General features: G+C 39.1%; 1 protein-coding gene across 1 annotated transcript in view; it reads right to left on the reverse strand.

Moving 5' to 3' along the window:
• TPRG1 (tumor protein p63 regulated 1) overlaps positions 1–19,671 on the reverse strand; it is an 81,032-nt gene that overhangs the window by 49,879 nt on the left and 11,482 nt on the right. The window lies entirely within an intron of this gene.

The following is a 19,671-nucleotide window of genomic DNA, read 5'->3' on the forward strand; positions in this document are numbered from 1 at the left end:
CACACACACACACACACACACACACACACACACACACACACACACACTCCATTCAGTAGAAACATCTTCTCTAATACTGAATAGAGTGACTATACCTGGTTTACAAATCAACCTTCCTTCATGTGTCCCTCAAGCCGCTTAGCATAGCCCAGCCCTTGAAAGAGGAAGGCAGTTTCTTGGCCGGCCAGAAATCGGCAACCAGGAGGGAAACACTGAATCATTCATTCCAAACATATTCCCTGAGCACCCACTGGGTTCCAGGCCCTGAAGAGAATCCAGTTTGGGTTTGCTCTTCAAACACAAACAGATGAAAAATGCATGGCATTGAAGTAAAGCAATTTCCCTCCCCCTGAGTTAAGTGAAGTCTTAAAAAACCTTTAGCTAAATAATCCACATTAAATTCTTTCAATAATTTGGTTATTCTTTCCTGGGGCCTCTCCAATTTGTTTAAAATAGGGGACCCTCCAAGTAAACACAGTATTCTAATAAAAACCCAATGTCCACAAATCGTCTCTGTTCTCAGATCCCCTGACTTGACTTCCTGTGGTTCAGTTTTTCTCCCCCTACCCCCATGGAGCCTGGTATGTACCAAGGTCTGTGCTAGCTACTGGGAATACTGAGAAGAATATTCTGCTCTTAAGGAATACACAATTCTTTAAGATGTAAGGTGAAATCATGTAGAGAAGAGCTAATATGGCACCCAAAGTTGTGATGAGATTTTACCATTTTAACACAAGTTCACAGACTCAGGTCTCCAGATTCCCAGCCCACTGCCCACAGGGTTAAGGAAAAGGAACCCCTGACATCTATCTGTTTGATGCTCTTGAAGAATGTTCTTCCATGAACACTTCATTTCCTGCTACTTGGTGTAAAATCTCAGTGTTGAAAATCACAAGTTGCAAAGCATGAATGATTTTTTGGAACAAACACACAAAAAGAGTTTTCAGGAGTATTACTTTTTTCAATACTTTTTAATGTATGCCAGTGTAGGACAGACCAAGTGCCCCCATAAAACATAGACAGGATGGATCTGGAAACATCCATTCATGTATCTACAAAGACTAATTTTTCCTGAAGTAAGAGAAATCCACTCTTAGGGCTTCATATGGTTCTACTTCATCAAAGGAAAAACAATGGTCTTTCCCCCTGCCCCAGGAAACAAAGGAGTTTTTGAGTTCTAAAAAAATATAATAAAACAATAAACAAGAAGTTTTAGTTAGGAAATTATACACATGTGTGTATGTGTATATGGACATGTGTGTGATGTGTGTGTGTATATATATATACACACATATACATACATATACATATATGTATGTATATGTGTATACACATATATGTTATATACATATGCATATATATACATACACGTGTATGTATATGTATACACATGCCAATTCTGAAGCTTCTTAGACCTATATGCACATAATAATTCTGCCACATATTTTTCTTAGGTTAAAATAAAAAGCACTCATCTATTGTGGTCTTCTCTGAATCAGGTACTGGGCTAGATATTACACACCCTTTTTAATCTTCATCAAACAATCCTGATAAATACAGGTGAGGAAACTGAGGCTTGGGGAAGGATAAATGACTTTGTTTGCCCTCAAAATGCATATGTGGAAGCCCTAACACCCAAAATGAAGGTACTAAGAGGTGGGGCCATTGGGAGGGGATTAGGGTTTGATAAGGTCATAGGGATGGAGTGCCCATGATGCGATTAGTTCCCTTATAAGAAGAGGAAGTGACAGGAGAACTTCTTCTCTCCAGGATGTGAGGATGCAATGAGAAGGCAAGCCAGGAAGAGAGCCCTCGCTGAGAACCAAACCTGTAGGGTAGGCATCTTGATCTTAGACTTCCCAGCCTCCAGAACTGTGAGAGAACTGTTGTTTAAGCCACCCAGTCTATGGGTATTTTGCTATAACATCCCAAGCTGACTAATACAGGAAGTTAACTTGTTCCAAAAAAACACAGTCAGGATTCATCCAAGGTATGCTTCACCTTAAACCCTTGAGCTCTCCTCTTTACCAAACCACCATTCATTAGCAAGGCAATGAAATGTCTTCATTTAATCAATTAACATTGCTGAGTGTCTATAAAATTGACCCTTGAACAACATAGGTTTGAACTGTGTAGGTCCACATATATGCAGATTTTTTTTTGTAAATATAATACAGTACTGTAAATGTGTTTTGATTTTCTTATAACATTTTCTTTTCTCTAGCTTATTTTATTGTAAGAATAAAGTACTTAATATATATACAAAATAGGTGTTAATTGACTGTGTTACTGGTAGGGTTTCTAGTCAACAGTAGGCTCTTAGTAAAAGTTTGGGGAGTTGAGAGCTACACAAAGAATTTGACTACAATTCAAAATTGAATTGAATTTGACTACAATTAAAAATAGTGGGGGCTCTGTAACCCTTAACCCCTTTGTTGTTCAAGGGCCAATTCTACTATATTAAAGACATTATGTAGGTTCTCAGACTATAAAGCCCTCTATAATTATCCCTATCCTTAAGAGATTATAATTTAATGTAGGAGAATATAAATAAATCAAGTATTATGGTACAGAGTGATAAACAATAACATGGAAATTTGTATACAGTGCCATGGAAATCCCAGCTAATGTCTAACATTGATTTAATGCTTACTTTGTATGAGTTTTTGGTATACGTATCTCATCTAAGTTACTTTTTTTATGCTCACAGTAATCCTGTGAAGAAGGTAGTATCATTATCCCCATTTTACAGATGAGGAACAAAAACATAAAAAAGGTTACATAACTTTCCCAGTTCTGGAATTGGAATTCAAACTGAGGTGCCTGTCTCTAGAGCCAATGTTTTTGATTAACCACTCTGCTCTTGAAAGGCATTTAAAGCCACCTAGGAAGTGAGGCAAGGCTCTGGATAAAGTGTGTTTCTCGAAGCTTTTAAAGGATGATCAGGAGACGGCTTGATGCAGAAGGCAGATTAATTAATTTTAGACAGAGGGAACAGCATGTGCAAACACGCACAGAGACATGTACAGAATGACTTTTTGGAAGACATGTGTTTGCACAGTATGTAAATGGAAATCATGAAAACAGAATTACCATAAAAAGGGAGGATAGCACCCACGAAGATTCTGACTCAGGATTGTGGAGATGAATTCCAGGCATCTCTCCTTTTAAAAGCTGTCCAGATGCAGAACCAAGGTTTTGAAAGACCAAGACATTTTCAGGAGCTGATCTAGGAATTTGAATCAGACCTACGAATTCCCAGGCACTGAGGTGGAACCGTTTTGAGCCTATACTCGAAGAATTTGTAGGCGGTGCTGGAAGATTTGCAGATTTACCCAACATTTCAGACTGGAATGCCTCAAAGTATTTCTAAGGCATGCTTGTCCAGTCCAAATAATTAATCACACCCTCCCTCAGTTTATCAAAATCTTTAACCTCCAGAGATGAACTTCTGCTTCTTGGTCTCTCAACCAAGATAACTGAGATAAGAGAGCATCATTGTATTATGTCACAGTCCCAACCGGGTCCTCGCAGAGAAATTGCTTTGTGAATGTTAATTCCGGTTTTTATACCCCTTTCCTGAAGACAAACTGCGCTTGACCAGGAGTTCTGTCAATACTTCTGTGAGCTTAAGACTCATTTTAACCACAACTGGGTCTTAATTTCCTCTTAAATTTTAAGTGCTAGATTCCTGAGCAGCACTGGGCTTCCTATCACACAGGCTAGGAGTTAGAGATGTCATTCTGCCCCTTACTAGCTGTGCAATCTTACAAAAATTACTTATCTTTTCTAAGACTCATTTTCCACATCTCTAAAATGAAAATAATAATAATGCATCTATACCTCATAGTATTGTTGTGAATTTTAAAGTGACTCAGTCGGTTAAGCAGCCAACTTCAGCTCAGGTCATGATCTCACAGTCTGTGGGTTCAAGCCCCGCATCTGGGTCTGTGCTGATACCTCAGAGCCTGGAGCCTACTGTAGATTCTGTGTCTCCCTCTCTCTCTGCCGCTCCCCCGCTTGCACTCTGTTCTGTCTCTCAAAAATGAATAAACGTTAATTTTTTTTTAAATATACTATAGAGCACTTAGTAAAATACAAAGCACACGTAAAATACTAAGTTGTGCCTTGGTGGCTCAGTCAGTTAAGCACCCGACCCTTGATTTCAGCTCAGGTCATGATTTCACAGTTCATGGAATCAAGCCCTGTGTTAGGCACTGCTCTGATGTTGCAAACCCTGCTTTGGGATTCTCTCTCTCTCCCTCTCTCTGCCCCTCTCCCACTTGTACGCTGTCTCAAAATAAATAAAAATAAAAATAAACAAAATAAAGTACTCAATTGTTATTAGCTATTAATACAAAGGTTATGATGGTGGTGGTGGTGATGATGAAAAAGGAGGAAGAGACGGGGGAGGAGGATAAAACAACAGTGAAGAAGAATTCTTTTAAATTCCCTTTAAACATTTTTGCAACATTGATTGAATTAACAAATAAATTCATGAATAGGTGGTTAGAAGTAAATCCACTCAAAGACAGCTCCTCAAAACTATTACAGTTTTCAAATATACAAAATCTTTCCATTCCAATTTCCTAAAACTTAATAAAGTAGTCATTAATTCCATATATATAACACAAGTTTTTGTCTATTTGCCCGTTTGCTTGTCTGACACAGCTGGGTATACTTCATTATATTGGAAATTATAGTTAAGTTACCCTGACTTACTTAAAATACAGACTAAGCATTTTATATGAAGTTCCCTTTGTAGACAGCTGCCATAGGAGACCTTAGAAGATAAGGACCAGGAATAGTAGAATCAAAGACCCAACAGGAAACCTATGAGCGTGTCAATGCAGGAGTCATGTTACACTCATTTAGGATTCCTGGACAGAGTAACCAATAGCAAATTCAGATATGAACCCAAGTAAGGAGTCACAAGGGCAGGCACTAAGGATTGTGCTCAAAGTCACTGATTTCGAATCAATTTTCTTCTGTGTGACATAAGGAAGGTGTTTCTTTACAGAAACAATACCAGGTATCCAGTCCAGAAATAATCTCCCCTAATGACCTGACAAATATTTATTGAGCCATTATTATGCTCCAGGCTCTAAGGGTATAGTGGTGAGCTAAGTTCCTGTTCCTCCCATTCTTGCATTCTATAGAGGAAGGCACACCAACAAAGGATATGGGCACATTATAGAGATCTAGATAAAAGGGAGATGGGAATATCTGTGGGAATAGTATCTAGATAAAGTGAACAGCTAGTACAAAGGCCTTGAGGTGGGATCCATCATGTTTCATAAAACAGCAAGGAAGCAGGCATGACCAAGCAAAGGGAACAAGGAGGCTAGTTGAGGGAGATATAAGCAGAAGCCATATCACATGCTAGAACCACCACAATTTCTTTGCGATTTACGGATGTTTTTCATATTAAGTGGTTGTTATTCTCCACTTCACAGATGGAGAAACCAAGCCCCAGTAAAGTGACATGCATCTAGTACTAAGTGACAGAGGCAAGACCAGAATCCAGCTCTTTGGACCCCCAGCCCAGGCCATAACTTCCCATCTAGCTGCTTCTCACACTTATTTTTCCTACACAGCCAGGCAACTTTGTCTCTGTGTCATAGTACTATCAGTAAGAGGATATTTGAAAAGCTACACAAAAGACAAGACTCTGGGCACACCCCATCCTTCTCTCTTTTCCACAAAAGAACTGAATTGCTATTGAATAGCTCAAGTCCCCCACAGCACACCAGGGGCTAACAGGAGGCCCACCCCCTGAGGAGCTCTCTCCTCCCCTGAATTGACTTTGGGGTATTCACTTGATCAGAAGCCAAAGAAGCTGGCAGGAGAACAAGGCCTAATTTTGAGAAGGCGGCAGAGAGGAAAAAACAGTGGGATAAGATACAACAAATGCTCACTTCTTGCCACCTCCACTGTTTTTTTGTTTTCGTGTTTATTTTGTTTTTTGTTTTGTTGTTGTTGTTATCATATTTTAATGGAAGAGCTGTCTGTATACTGAACTATGTTAGTTCAGCTCCTTGGGTACAGGAGACACAGCCCAGATCAGGCAAACCCAAAAAGAAGAGATAAATAAATACTCTGAGGAATCCCACAGAAATCCAAGAGCAGGAACTATTGCACAGTTGGGCTTTATGAAAGCTGGAAAACCACAAGGAATGAAAACTACTCCCTCAGAGGCTGTCTCTATCACGATTTCTATGTCTCTCCACACATGGCATCTTCTTCCTCTTGACCGTCAGGCTCCCTCTGCTTCCTACCAGTGTTTGCTCCTCTTTAATTCCACCTTGCCCATGAACTTTGTTTCCTTCATCCTGACTGTACATGAACTTCCAGATCTACTTTCACAGCCAACTAGTCTCTATAGTTGTTTCTCCCACTTTAAATCCTCAAGATCAGGAATTCTTTTAGTCCAAATCATACCTTTGAGCTGTCTTTTTGGGTCACAGGCCAGTTAATGGATTAGCTCCTCTTTTTTTTTTTTTTTTAAATGTTTATTTTTGAGAGAGACAGAGAGCAAGCAGGGGGAGGGGCAGAGCGCGGGGGTGGGGGGGCAGAGAGAGAGAGAGAGAGAGAGAATAAGAATGAATGGATCCAAAGCAGGTTCCAGGTTCTGAGCTGTCAGCACAGAGCCCAATGCGGGGCTCGAACCCACGAACTGCAAGATCATGAACTGAGTGGAAGTCAGACACTTAACCAACTGAGCCACCCAGGCACTCTGATTAACTCCTCTTTATCCTATCAGCTATGGCCAGGGGCTAAAGTCACGCAATAGAAAACAGGAACTGCCAGTGAGCGGCATTTTATTCTTCTTTTTCAGAACTGTTTAAGCTATTCTAATTCCTTTGTATTCCCATACAAATTTTAAAATAATATTGTCTATGCTTGCAAAAAATCTTGCTGAGATTTTGAAAGGAATTATGTTAAATATATATGTCAAATATTGGAGAATTGATATCTTTACTATATTGTCTTCCAATCTATGAATATAGTACGTCTCCATTTATTTATATCTTCTTTGATTTCTTTCATCAGTATTTGGTAGCTTTCAGCATGCAAGTCCCATATATATTGTATTAGATTGATATTTATGGATTTTTTTCTTGATCATAAATGTTTTATTTTTAATTTGTTTTCAATTCTTTAATGCTAGCTTCTAGAAATATAACTGATTTTCATACGTTGATCCTGTATCCTGAAACTTTCTTAAAGTAATTAATTCTGGGAATTTTTTGTAGATTTCTTAGAGTTTTCTACAAAAATTGTCATGCTATCTACAATTAGGGACAGTTTTTCTTTCTTCCTTTCTGATCTGTGTGTCTTTTATTTCCTTTTCTTGCCTTATTGTATAGGCTAGATCTCCCAGTACTATGTTGAATACTTGTAGTGAGAGTGTACTCTTTTGCCTTCTTCACAATCTCAAGAAGAAAGCACTGGTCTTTTTCCACTAGCATGTTAATTACAGGTTTTATGTAGATATTCTTTATCAAATTGAAAAAGTTCCCCTCTATTATTTTTCTAAGAGCTTTTATCATAAATGGGTGTGTTAAATTTCATCAAATGCTCTAGCAGCATTAATTGACCTGATCATGTAATTTTTCTTCTTTAGCCAGTTAATATGGCATATTACACTGATTAATTTTCTAACATTGAACCAGTCTTCCATCTCTAGACTAAACCCTCTTGGTTATGGTAAATAATTGTTTGTATGTATTGCTGAATTCTATTTGCTAACATTTTCATAAGAATTTTTGCATTTATATTCATGAGAGATATTGGTTTGTAGTTTTATTTTTGAATGTCTTTGTCTGGATTTAGTATCAGATTAATACTGGCTTCATAGAATGCACTGGGAATTGCTATTTCCTCTTCTATTTTCTGAAGAAGATTATGTAAATTGGTGTTCATTCATCTCTAAGCATTTCATAGAATTCTCCAGTGAAACCATCTGGGCCTAGAGATTTCTTTTTTCGGAGGCTTTAATTACAAATTCAGTTTCCTAATTGTTATAGGGCTATTCAAATTATCTATTTCATGTTGAGTGAGTTGTGGTCATTTGAGTGTTTTGAGGAATTGGGCCATTTCATCTCAGTTGGCAAATGTATATGTGTAGAATTTTTAGCTGTAATCACTTATTTTTTTGTACTTATTATTTTTTAGTTTGCAGGGTCTGTAGGGATATCCCATTTCATTTCTGATATTGGTAATCTGTATCTTCTTTTTTTTGTCAGCCTTGCTAAAAGTTTCTCAATTTTACTGAACTTTTTAAAAACATGTTAACGTTTATTTATTTTGAGAAAGGGAGAGAGACAGCAAGCATGCATGTAAGCAGAGGAGGTACAGAGAGAGAGGGAGAAAGAGAGAATCCCGAGCAGGCTCCATGCTGTCAGCACAGAGCCCAATGTGGGGCTTGATCCCACAAACCGTGAGATCATGAATTGAGCCAAAATCAAGAGTTGGACGCTCAACCAACTGAACCACCCAGACACCCTAAAATTTCATTGAACTTTTCAGAGAACTTTGCTTCATTAATTTTCTCTAATTTTTATTTTTATTGGCTTCTACTCTTATCATTTCCTTCCTTCTGTTCCCATTAAACTTGCTTTCTTATTGTTCTTGAAACAGGATTTTGGGTCATTGGTTTGAGACTTTTCCTCATATGATGTTAGCATTCTTCCTTTGGTGCTATAAATTTCTCTCTCAGGACTGCTTTAGCTGAATCTCACACATTTTGATATGTTGTATTTTTATTTGGATTCGGCTCAATGTACTTTTGATTTCCATTGAAAGTTCCTCTTTGACTACTGGATTATTTAGAAACATGTTGTGTTGTTTCTAAGTGTTCAGAGATTTCCCTTTTATCTTCCAGTTATTAATTTCTTGTGTGATCCCACTGCAGTAAGAGAACATCCTCTGAATTATTTCAATTCTTTTAAATTTGGTGAAGTTTGTTTTGTGGCTCAGGATATGTTGGATCTTGGTAGATGTTCTGTGGGTGCTTAAAAAGAACATGTATTCTGCTTTTCCTGGGTGGAGTGTTCTATAAATGCTGATTGGGTTCTGTCGGTATGTTGAGTTCTAAATCCTTGCTGACTTCCTCCCTATTTATGATACAAATTATTAAGACAATGGTGTTGAAGACTATCATCATGGATTTGTCTATTTCTCCTTCCCATTCTATCAGTTTTCATTTCACATATTTTGCAGCTCTCTTGTTTAGTGCATACAGATTTAGGATTGTTCTGTCTTCTTGGTGGATTGATCATTTTATCATTACACAATTCTCTTTCTGTCCCTTGTAATTTTCCTTCCTTGGACATCTACATTTTTTATTAATTCACAGAGCACAGCATTTTAATTCTTAAACTTTATAGTTCTTTCTACTAAAAGACAAGTGGAAGCAGAGACTCCTTCTTCTTCACACGGTTTACTCTTCTTAGACCTACCCTATCTTACCTAAAACAGGGCATCTGGGGACAACCTGGATACCTCAGAGAGTAAACACAATTTACTGTTTGCTAATCAGACCGCATGTTTATTCATAAGAGTCTATAATAGTTGTTTGTATAACAGCTGTAGTGGCCCAAATGCGTTGATAGCCTCAATATTAAGATAGAGGTCTTATTTATTTATTTTTTACTAAAACACACACTGGCAGGCCCCTAAATAATAAAGATGAAGTTTAAATTATTGGTAAATTATCTCCAGAACCTATTACCTTTCTAAAAATTATTTTTATAAAACTCCTTATTTCATATCTTTCAGTAACTCAAACAAGAAATGCCTATCATGGTCACGAAGGAAACAGAACAGCAGTAGGATGCTGTAAACAGTAAACACTTTCTAAAATAATGATAATGATAATGCCTTCATTTCATTTCCTTGGTATAAATTATCCTACCACAGGGGCACCTGGGTGGCTCAGTCCATTAAGCGACCAACTCTTGATTGTAGCTCAGGCCATGATCTCATGGTTCATGGGTTTAAGTCCCATGCTTGGGATTCTCTCTCTCCCTTTCTCTCTGCCCCTCCCATGCTTGCTTTCTCTCTCTCTCTCTCTCTCTCTCTCTCTCTCTCTCTCTCTCTCAAAACAAATAAACTTAAAAAGAATTATCCTACCACAAATGATTTCAAGAAACCAAGGTAAGGTCACTGAACATGTAGTTGGAAGAGATGCAAACAGTGTCTGTCATGACTGGGAGAGCCTACCACACATCGCTGTAAAGGGAACAAAGAGAGGTCAGTGCAAGGTAATGCGGAATGACAAGATGTTGGCAAACTGGAAATATATACCCTATTGAAAAGCATTTGAGGGGCCTCTGAGTGGGTCAGTCGATTAAGTGTCTGACTCTTGATTTCAACTCAGTCATGATCTCACAGTTTGTGGGATCAATCCCCATGTCACACTCTACTTGGGATGCTCTCTCCCTTTTTCTCTGCCCCTCTCCTGCACTTACTCACTCACTCTCTCTCTCTCAAAATAAATAAACATACATTTAAAATAAATAAAAATAATAAAAGCATTTGAATGACCTATGGATCTCCAGCTTGTCACTGCAGGAAAAAATAACATGAAAACTCCTTACCCTGGCATTCAAAATTCCGGATTTTCTGGTTCCTTTCTACTTTTCTAGCTTATTTATAGCTCTCTTACTCTTGATCACTATAATCCAGACACCTTGACAGTTTGTGGATCCCTGAGCCTCTGTCTGTTATTCTACAAATATTCTTCCCTCTTTCTGGGATTTAATTCCTCATAATATATTTTTGGAAATTTCTCTTCCTTCTTTAATCCTGGATATCGCCTTCACCAGAGCCTACAGTACAAATGCAACAAGTTCTATCCTCCCAAAAGATCATTTGCAGGACTGTATATCAGCATACATCATACTGTGTTTTGACTTCATTTACATATCCTCCTTCCCTCAAGACTCAGAACTCCCTGAACATGAAAATCTTGTCTTGTTGCTTCTGTATTTTCATCACTCAGGGTGGAGTCTGGCTTATGGGAGGAGTTTGGTGAACACACAAATGAACGTATGAATGAGTGAATATAAATAAATAGCAACAATGATGACAATAACAATAAGAGTCAACTCTCCTGTGGCACAGACCATGTGGCAAAAATTGTGAGCATTTTACATATTTTAAGTAATTTAACTCTTCAATTGATATCCTGTTTTACACCCCCATTTTATCAATGATAAAACTGAGGTCCGGAGGATACAAGAGATTTGTATGCCAAGGTCACATGGCTAGTAAGTGATGGAACTGGGCATTTCGCTGCATCAGACTTTTTTCACCTCTTGGCTCTTTTTGACTCCTCCCTAATTAGTAGCAGTCTTGGGAAAACAAACATTTCGAGGTACATTTCTGACTGCAGTAACTAAATGCCCTCGCTGTCCTATAATTCAGGTCACTCAGGGACCATTAGCTATCTGGATACATCTGCTGCCATGGGGAATTTATAGAGAAAAGCAATGTGTTTAATTAAGTGGTTGTCGAAAACACCCACCCAGTATAAATGGTTTCTGGCAACAGAGGTGAATTTGTTGCTGCCAGAGTCCTGCCACAGGTCATTAACATCTTAATGGATTTGAGGTACTTTCCAGCTTGAGTGCACAAAGGATGCAAGAAGTCTCCTTGGGCTGTGGGCTGCTTGAAGGCCCAGGGAAACGGAGGCAGGACTCAATGGGTGGACCCTGCTAGTGTCAGTGAAGGGCTTCAAACAGTAGACGACTCAATCAGAATTAAATTCAAGTCAAGTCCATGGTGGGTTCTGAGCCCCTCCCACATGCCAGACACCACTGGGAGGTGGGCAGAGATGGGCTTTGACAAAACATGAATCAGAGTCAGGCCCTGTCTCGAGGAATGCTTTCCTCACAAAGTGCGCAGTGAACTACGCCATGTAGTATAACATAACAGAAAAAAGAGAGAAGATTCTTCTGGTTGAATTAAGATGGAAAGGCTTTATAGACATAACATCTCTGAAGGACAGGAAAGGTCTGAACAAACAGAAAGGAAGAAAGACATACCAAATAAGCAGAGTGAGTGAGTGAGTGAGTACAATCATGATGTCAAAGCACTGTGTCAGGAACATTTGGAGACCGGTGGACAGTCCAATTTGATAATTTGTAAAGGGGTATAACGGTAAATAAGGCTAGAGAAGAAAATTCATTCCATGGCGTGCAGGGTTTGAAAGATGCAGCAGAAGAGTATTTAGGCAGTGAGGAGCCACTGAAGTCCTCAGTCCATAAGCATGAAAGTGATCTGGACCAGTACTTCCCAAATTTTAATGAACATCAGAATTAACTGGGGATTCAGGCTCAGCATGTCTGGGGTGGCCCCTGAGGATTAGCCCTGCTAACAAATCCTTAGGAATGCTGATACTGCTCATTCCAAGACCACCCTTTGAGTAGCAAGGGTCTAGAATAGACGAATGTACACAAAAATGGATGGGGCTGGGGGGAGATACATTTCAGAATGTTATTTTGCATAGTACATTTATTATTCATGACTAAGACGGTTAGAAATCCCTGATTTCCAGGTTTTGGGGGGTCTTTCTACTTATTTTTAAATTATAAGTAGCAGTATTTTTCATTACAATGGTAGTTCAGCACGCCTTAGAATCAGACAGTGACAAGATAAAGTGTGATTGGCCTTAGTCCATCAGTGGCACCCACCAGCCCCTATAAGTATTTGACTTTTTAGCTGATTCTGGGAAAAGACTAAATAATGTCAGATGCACAGCACAGGCAGAGTAAGATCTGGAGAGGAAAAGAGGAAAAGGTCTCTGAACCTACTCAATGAATGTCTGCCCTCCTCCCTGCAAACAATAGACGATCAACAAAGAAACCAGACACAGGCGCAAAGATCATTTACGCAATTGAAACTGCGGCCATCGCTGTATCAGGAGATGAAAATTCACAAAAGCAGCACGAGCCATGTGATGAGAAGACAACAAGGCTGGGAGAGGGGTCCTGTGAAGTCAAGCCCTCCTGTGACCCTTAATAAGTGGTTGCCCTTAGGCAGGTCATTTAATCTCTGGGTTTCTTCATCCATAAAATAAAGCCAATAGTTCCTCCTGGCCTCCTCCCATGGGTCTGTCTGAGGATCACATGTGAGGGCAGGTGTGAAAGTGATCACCCACAGCGCTGCTTTGGGGATCAGTGTGCTCCAGGGGCACTCTGTGCCTGAGAGATACTGCCCAGTCGTCTGCTCCTCAACATCCCTTTCTGTCTTGGGATGCCTTTCTTTTCATTTAAACTTCTAGGATAGCTCTTTCTTCTGTGAAATCTTTTAAAATTAAGCAAAGATGCCCTGCATACTTCCATGTACCCCACAAAGCCCAAGGAACAGAATTCTGAGTTTATCCAACATGTTTCTGCCAGAGGAATAACAGACTACAATCCAATAAGGGGTACACATGGAATCTGGCCACAATAGCAAAAAGACCATTTTCGCAAAACTGGGGGAAGCATAATGCTTCGGGGCCCTACCTCTGCTACTTTGCGGCCCTGGGACACTTCCTAGCCTTGATTTCTTCACCTGCAAACTGGAAGTAATGTTTCCTACCTCAGATAATTGCTCTGAAGATTGGATTAACTGAAGAAGAACATTTTTAACTACAAAGTGCTGTAGAATATTATTTTCTTCATCAAAAAATAAATGGAGAATGCCTTAATGTATTTTCATTTCTCTTTCCAACTGTGTAGTCTTACTCTGCACTACTGGTATATATCCCTTACTGAGGGCTTCAGTTTTTAAAGAATAATATATATCCTTAGGGGCAGCTGGGTGGCTGAGTCAGTTGAGCATCTGACTTCAGCTCAAGTCATGATCCCGTGGTTCGTGGGTTTGAGCCCCACATCAGGCTTTGCACTGACAGTGTGGAGCCTGCTTTGGATCCTCTCTCTCCTTCTCTCTCTGCTCCTTCCCCACTTGTATTCTCTCTCTCAAAAATAAATAAACATTATGGGGTGCCTGGGTGGCTCAGTCAGTTAAGATCTGACTTCGGCTCAGGTCATGAGCTCACGGTTTGTGAGTTCAAGCCCCACATTGGGCTCTGTGCTGACAGCTCAGAACCTGGAACCTGCTTCGGATTCTATCTCCCTCTCTCTCTATCCCTCCCCAACCAGTGCTCTGTCTCTCAAAAATATAAATAAATGTAAATAAATAAACAAACGTTAAACAATTTTTTTAAATATATAAATCCTTACATTTACATAACCACTGACATTTTGGAAAGTAATCATCTAACAATAGGTGAATGATCAAGTAACTTCACAAAACCTACATGATAACAAGAAAAAAACTAAGGGAAGTGCCATTTAGAAATCATCAAAACCATATGTATTATACCAATCTAATGGCAAATGGAGGAAAATCACTTAGCAGAACACTTGGTACAATTTAAATGTTATTTATTAATATTATAACAATCTTTGGCAAACATGCATGAAGAAAAGCTGGAATGAAAAAATACTACAAAAATTAACAATGGCTGTGCTTCTTTCAAGAAAAGTGAATTTCTAATGGACTAAAGACTACATTAAAACAAATGCCCTAATTAAAAAAAAAAAAATGGCAAAACCTACTTAAGTTTACTGAGGTACACTGATCGTGAGTAGCAGAACCAGGATTCAGACCCAAGGCTTCTGACTCCAAATTCAAGACTCTTTCTAGGATGCCAGGCTGCCTCCTTGACTTTACTTCCGTTCTATTGTCTATATGTTCAACGTAGCCAGTTAATCGGATTTCACATATTTTTTATACCAAAGTGCAAGGATAGAAACCTGGCTGGGTTTAGGGGAAGGTAGGCAATGAGAAACACTGTAAGTATTTTCCACAAGATAAAGACTGAGAGTTACTTGACTCCCCCCCCCCCCCCCCCCCAACCACCAGAGGCAAGTCTTCCCATGTAGCAACAAGAGGAATGAGAACATCCCCCCAACCATTTCAGACTAATGTGCTTAAAGGAAGATCCCATCTCCTCCCGCCTCTTTAAGCACCATACACAAAGACATCTTGAGTACATTCTACTGAAGAGCCACTTCAGTGCCATTATAACACAATTTTTGAGACTTTGGGAAGTGTCAAGATGTTCTCCTTGGTTCTGGCTTAATGGATCACTTCTGAAAGTATACACACAATTTCTTCAAAAAGTAGTTTCCCAGAAGGACCAAGAAGGGCAATAAGAGGAGGAGATAAAGTTAAGATAGACACTGTGTTGTCTTTAGAGCTGTAGAGGCATATAAAGCTCCAGGATGGACTGGACTAGAGGTCTGGGTCCTAAGTGGCATCTTCTCAGGGTACTATTCTTAATGGTTTCAGCTAATTGGGATCTAACTGGAGTTGATGGTTGCATCTCTCTAGTTCTCCTGTCGGCCTCTCTCTCCATCTCCTCATAGCCTATACCCAAGTGCCTTCAAACTAATCTTTCTAATTTAACTGAATAATATACCAGTATAAATTTAGAACATTGCAAAACAGCTCACCCGAGTTTGGGTGACATCACTTGAAAAATGCTTTTACCGATTTAATGTTACTTTACACCCTTAGATTCTATAGAAGGCTATAAGAAACAAATATGTCAAGATTACTGTCCCTTTTGAGCACACTACTTAAGACAGTATCTGGATGCATATGTAAATCCATCCATTCAACATCTCCATGTGGATGTCCTATGGACACCTCAGACACATTTTTTTCCCCAAAACTGTACTCAGCAAGTTCTATAAGAAGGGAATGACAAGATTGTTGGGATAATTAAATAACACTGCAGGCACAAAGTTTCTTCTGCATTGTTTGGCATATGGCGGTTTCTCAATAGAGTTATCGTTTCCTTCTAAGCCTGGAATGGCGACACAGGGAACCCATCAGTTTCCCAGGCCAAAGCCCAAGAATTGGCCTGAACTCCTGCCTCACAGACAATTAAACAGAGAGATCCACAAAGCCTTGCTCTGTCAATTGTTAGTTTGCCTCTCAGTCCCATATGCACCCTTCAGTATATGCTCTATGATTAACAACAGAATCCTGTCATGCATTTTTCTTTCAAGTGTGCACCATGTTATGTTTTTGCAGAAAAGAGCACAAGAGGGTTGTAACAGAAAGAAGGGGCTTTTTATAATTTCCAGCTTGGGCTGGGGGTCAGCAGTGTAGGTGTGAGAACCCCAATGTCTTCTGCCCTAGCCAGAATACAGAATACAGACCCTCAGCAGCCTCTGCTTGGCATGAAGCTTCCCTTAGCTGCCTGTCCAGAGTTAAACCTATTCTTCAATAAAGAAGGTGACTTTTGTGGAACTGGACAATAGTTTTTAAATGCTGGAACTATATTTCCTCAAGTTTTTTTCTATGTATTTACAATATCACAGCCACAGACATGGCATACCTGGAAGCTTATTCTGCATTAACATATTCCCTGTTGCTTTCTAAAGTTTAGACAATCAAAAAAGCAATAAATTGAACTCTGATATCTAGTGTTTGCTGACTTCCATGATGGAATCACTGCCCCCAGGGTCAATTCCAAGCCACGTACATGACACCACTGAATGTGTAGCGGAGAAAAGAGGTACAGTAGCAAGTTATCATGTAGTATTTCCACTACGCAAGCATAATAGGCATAAATCACCCCAACAGCAAATCAACAGCAAAACAAAGTAAAAAAAAAAAAAAATCAAAAAGTAAGGAGTTTTGACTACATCACCTTTAAGTTTAATTCACTTGGTGTGATATTTTATGTTTTAATAATTAACAACCAACTCTCAAAATTCCTGAAATTGTAATGTTGACCTCTCATAAGCCAGTGTGAACCAGCTCCAGCATGCCACTGGATCAGACCCTCGCTGATATTGCACAAGCATCTAGTGTGGCAGCCAGCCTTCCAGCCATCCATTGATCCTTCACATTTCAAACATGTACAGGCCATACACCCTCATCCATAATTCCAAATTCAATAAAGCCCTGAAAATGGCGCAGCTGTGGCTCAGACGCACTTTATGGTAAGCCAGATCTGATCCAACATGCAGTCATCTATTCTATGTTGAATATGACAGGTTTTCCTGCAAAAATTTTAGTGTGTTTGATTATGGGGGGCTGTCGCAGACCTCCACTTGGAGCATAAAATGCATATGTATTGTTTTACCTTTCTAAAATCTGAAAAATTCTCAATCTGATTCATATCGGATTCCAGGGGTTTTAGATAAGGGATTGTGAGCCTTCAGTGATCTTTTTAAATTGAAATATAGTCACACTTTCTCACCAATCAGTGCCTCCCCATCGCCTACAGGGTAGAATCTAAGTTCTTAAATAAGATACACAAGGCCCTTAAGCTCACGATACTCCCCACATCACACTCCTATATCAAACCATTTCTGGGGCTCTGACCAACCATGACTAAAGGTTGAGCTGTGATGAGTGACCCCGCACCTATACCTTACACCCTTTGGGAAAGAATTGGAACCGAGCTAGTACAGGAGAGCAGTCTGCCTTCCTTGCTTTACCCCTTATGTGATCTCAGCTGTCCACTTCCTCATCCCACATCTCCATTTCTCATCTGTCACATGACAATCACAAAACCAGCAAGGTTGTAGTGAACATAAAGCAAGTTCATGGTCATAAAGTTATTTTTTAATGTGCTATATATATATATCATTGGAAGGGTTTTTCACTCTTATCATTCTGAAACTGGAATACTTGTTTGAAAGCAAACATTCTTTCAACTGTTGGATGAGTAACTAGGGGTTTCTCATCTCCATAAAAGGAGCTAACCATTGATGTGCATAAAGCCCAGTCATTGCTGTCACACACACAAAAAAGTGTTACACTTGAAAAGAGTTATGTATGGTTGGCACAGTTGGGGAAGCTGGTGTATAGTACAGCCTCTGTAACTCATAAAAACTGAATGGATGGATGGGTCTTATCCCATTAGAAAAAAAGAGAAAGGGAAAAGCATAGCCCCAGGCTCGTACTTCTCTGGGCCTATATGTTTATTGGTTTATTTAGTTCTTTCTTTTGTTCTGTTTTGCTGTTGTTATTTTGGGGATTTCGTGCTGATATTGATTGCTTTTATCGTTGCTTTTGCCTTTCCTACATTGGTGCACTACAAAGACTTAAGTGTGAAAGGTCATTCAAAACCTCCATGCATGCCCTTCCTTTGACAAATGCCTCCAATCTTCTTCTTGAACAGTCACAGTGACTGGGAGCCTATTTATTTAGCCCACATGCCTGGACCATCTTCTTTGCAACTGGCAGCTTTTTCCACTACAAGAAGACAGTCTGAACCAGCTTTAAGGTTTAACAGGAAAAGAAAAGCAACTGGCAAATTCTTACTATGGTAGAAATGACTGGATTCAAATCTTTCTTAAAAGTAGCTTTAGATGGAGAGTAGGAAGAGGTATGAAAGGATTTTGGCAGAGAGGAAGACCAAAAAGAACACAAAAGAACTACCGTTGAAAGAGAAGAAATGGTTCCAAAGTGCAAAGGAGAAAAGTCTGACAGCAAATGAAAATTATTGCTTAAAATTCCACACGCACATGATACATCCCTCATTACTGTCTGTAACATAAATGTATATACCACAAAGCAAAAGAGACATAGAAAACTAGATGCCAGATAGTCTTCACCAACCCTTTGAGCTTCCTATTAGGTTCAGAGCTACATGCAAAACTTGGGTCTTGGGGCACACCTGTTCAGATTTATCTGACAACTGCTGGTTTTATCAATCATCCCAGTTGACGATAAATCAAACTGACAGAATTATGGTGCTAAGTCTTAATACAGATCACACAGTCTGATTTATCTTGGGTCAAATTGATATCTAAAGACCTTTATAATCATGAAACAAAAACATTCCAAACAAAAATAAGCCACATTTCTATACAAAAAAGACCAGGCAATTAAAGCATGTACTATTTAAAAAAAAAAAAAAAAAAAAAAAACTGCTGATTCTATTATTTGAGAATTAATTCAAAAAGCTACTACTGGATTTTGAAAGACCATATTTGGGCATTCTTTCTTATAAACGAAATGCACTGTAGGAACACAACAGGTTAAGTATCTACTTCTGATTAGACCTTCAGAATTCAAGGAGACATCTGTCCTAATCAAGGCAGACTTTTTTATTTGCACAAGTCAAATTTTACTTTGCAGATGGCAGGTGGTGTTGGAAAAGGGTTGGTAAAAGTGAATAAGCAAAAAGCCTCAATTATACACTTTTTTTTTCATAGAGATAACCCAGAGATGAAAGATATAGAGATGGATAGGACAAAAATAAAGGCAGAGGCTACCAAACAAACACAAACAAAAGGCCTTTACCAATAGACATAACTTGTGAACAGAGGAGGGACACTGATGTCTGATAAAAATCCACCATGTGCTGGGGACTTTGCTAAGAGTTTTACCATGCTGTCTCATTTAGCCCTCATAACAACTCCTCAGGTACTTATCACTATCTCCAGTTTATACATGAAGAAACAAATGCTTAGACATGGTCAGGTTGTCTTTCTAATTTCATTTTCACTCAATTCTTAGAACCCATTTGAAACAAGAATGTAACATGGCCATCAGGCAGATGGATCCACAGGTGACCTGGTTCTACACTCCATTGATGGAGAGATTTTGTTCTGCTGGACTAGAAGACTGGACATTTAAGTG

Source organism: Panthera uncia, chromosome C2, assembly GCF_023721935.1.
Source record: "Panthera uncia isolate 11264 chromosome C2, Puncia_PCG_1.0, whole genome shotgun sequence".
NCBI classification, from domain to species: Eukaryota; Metazoa; Chordata; class Mammalia; order Carnivora; family Felidae; genus Panthera; species Panthera uncia.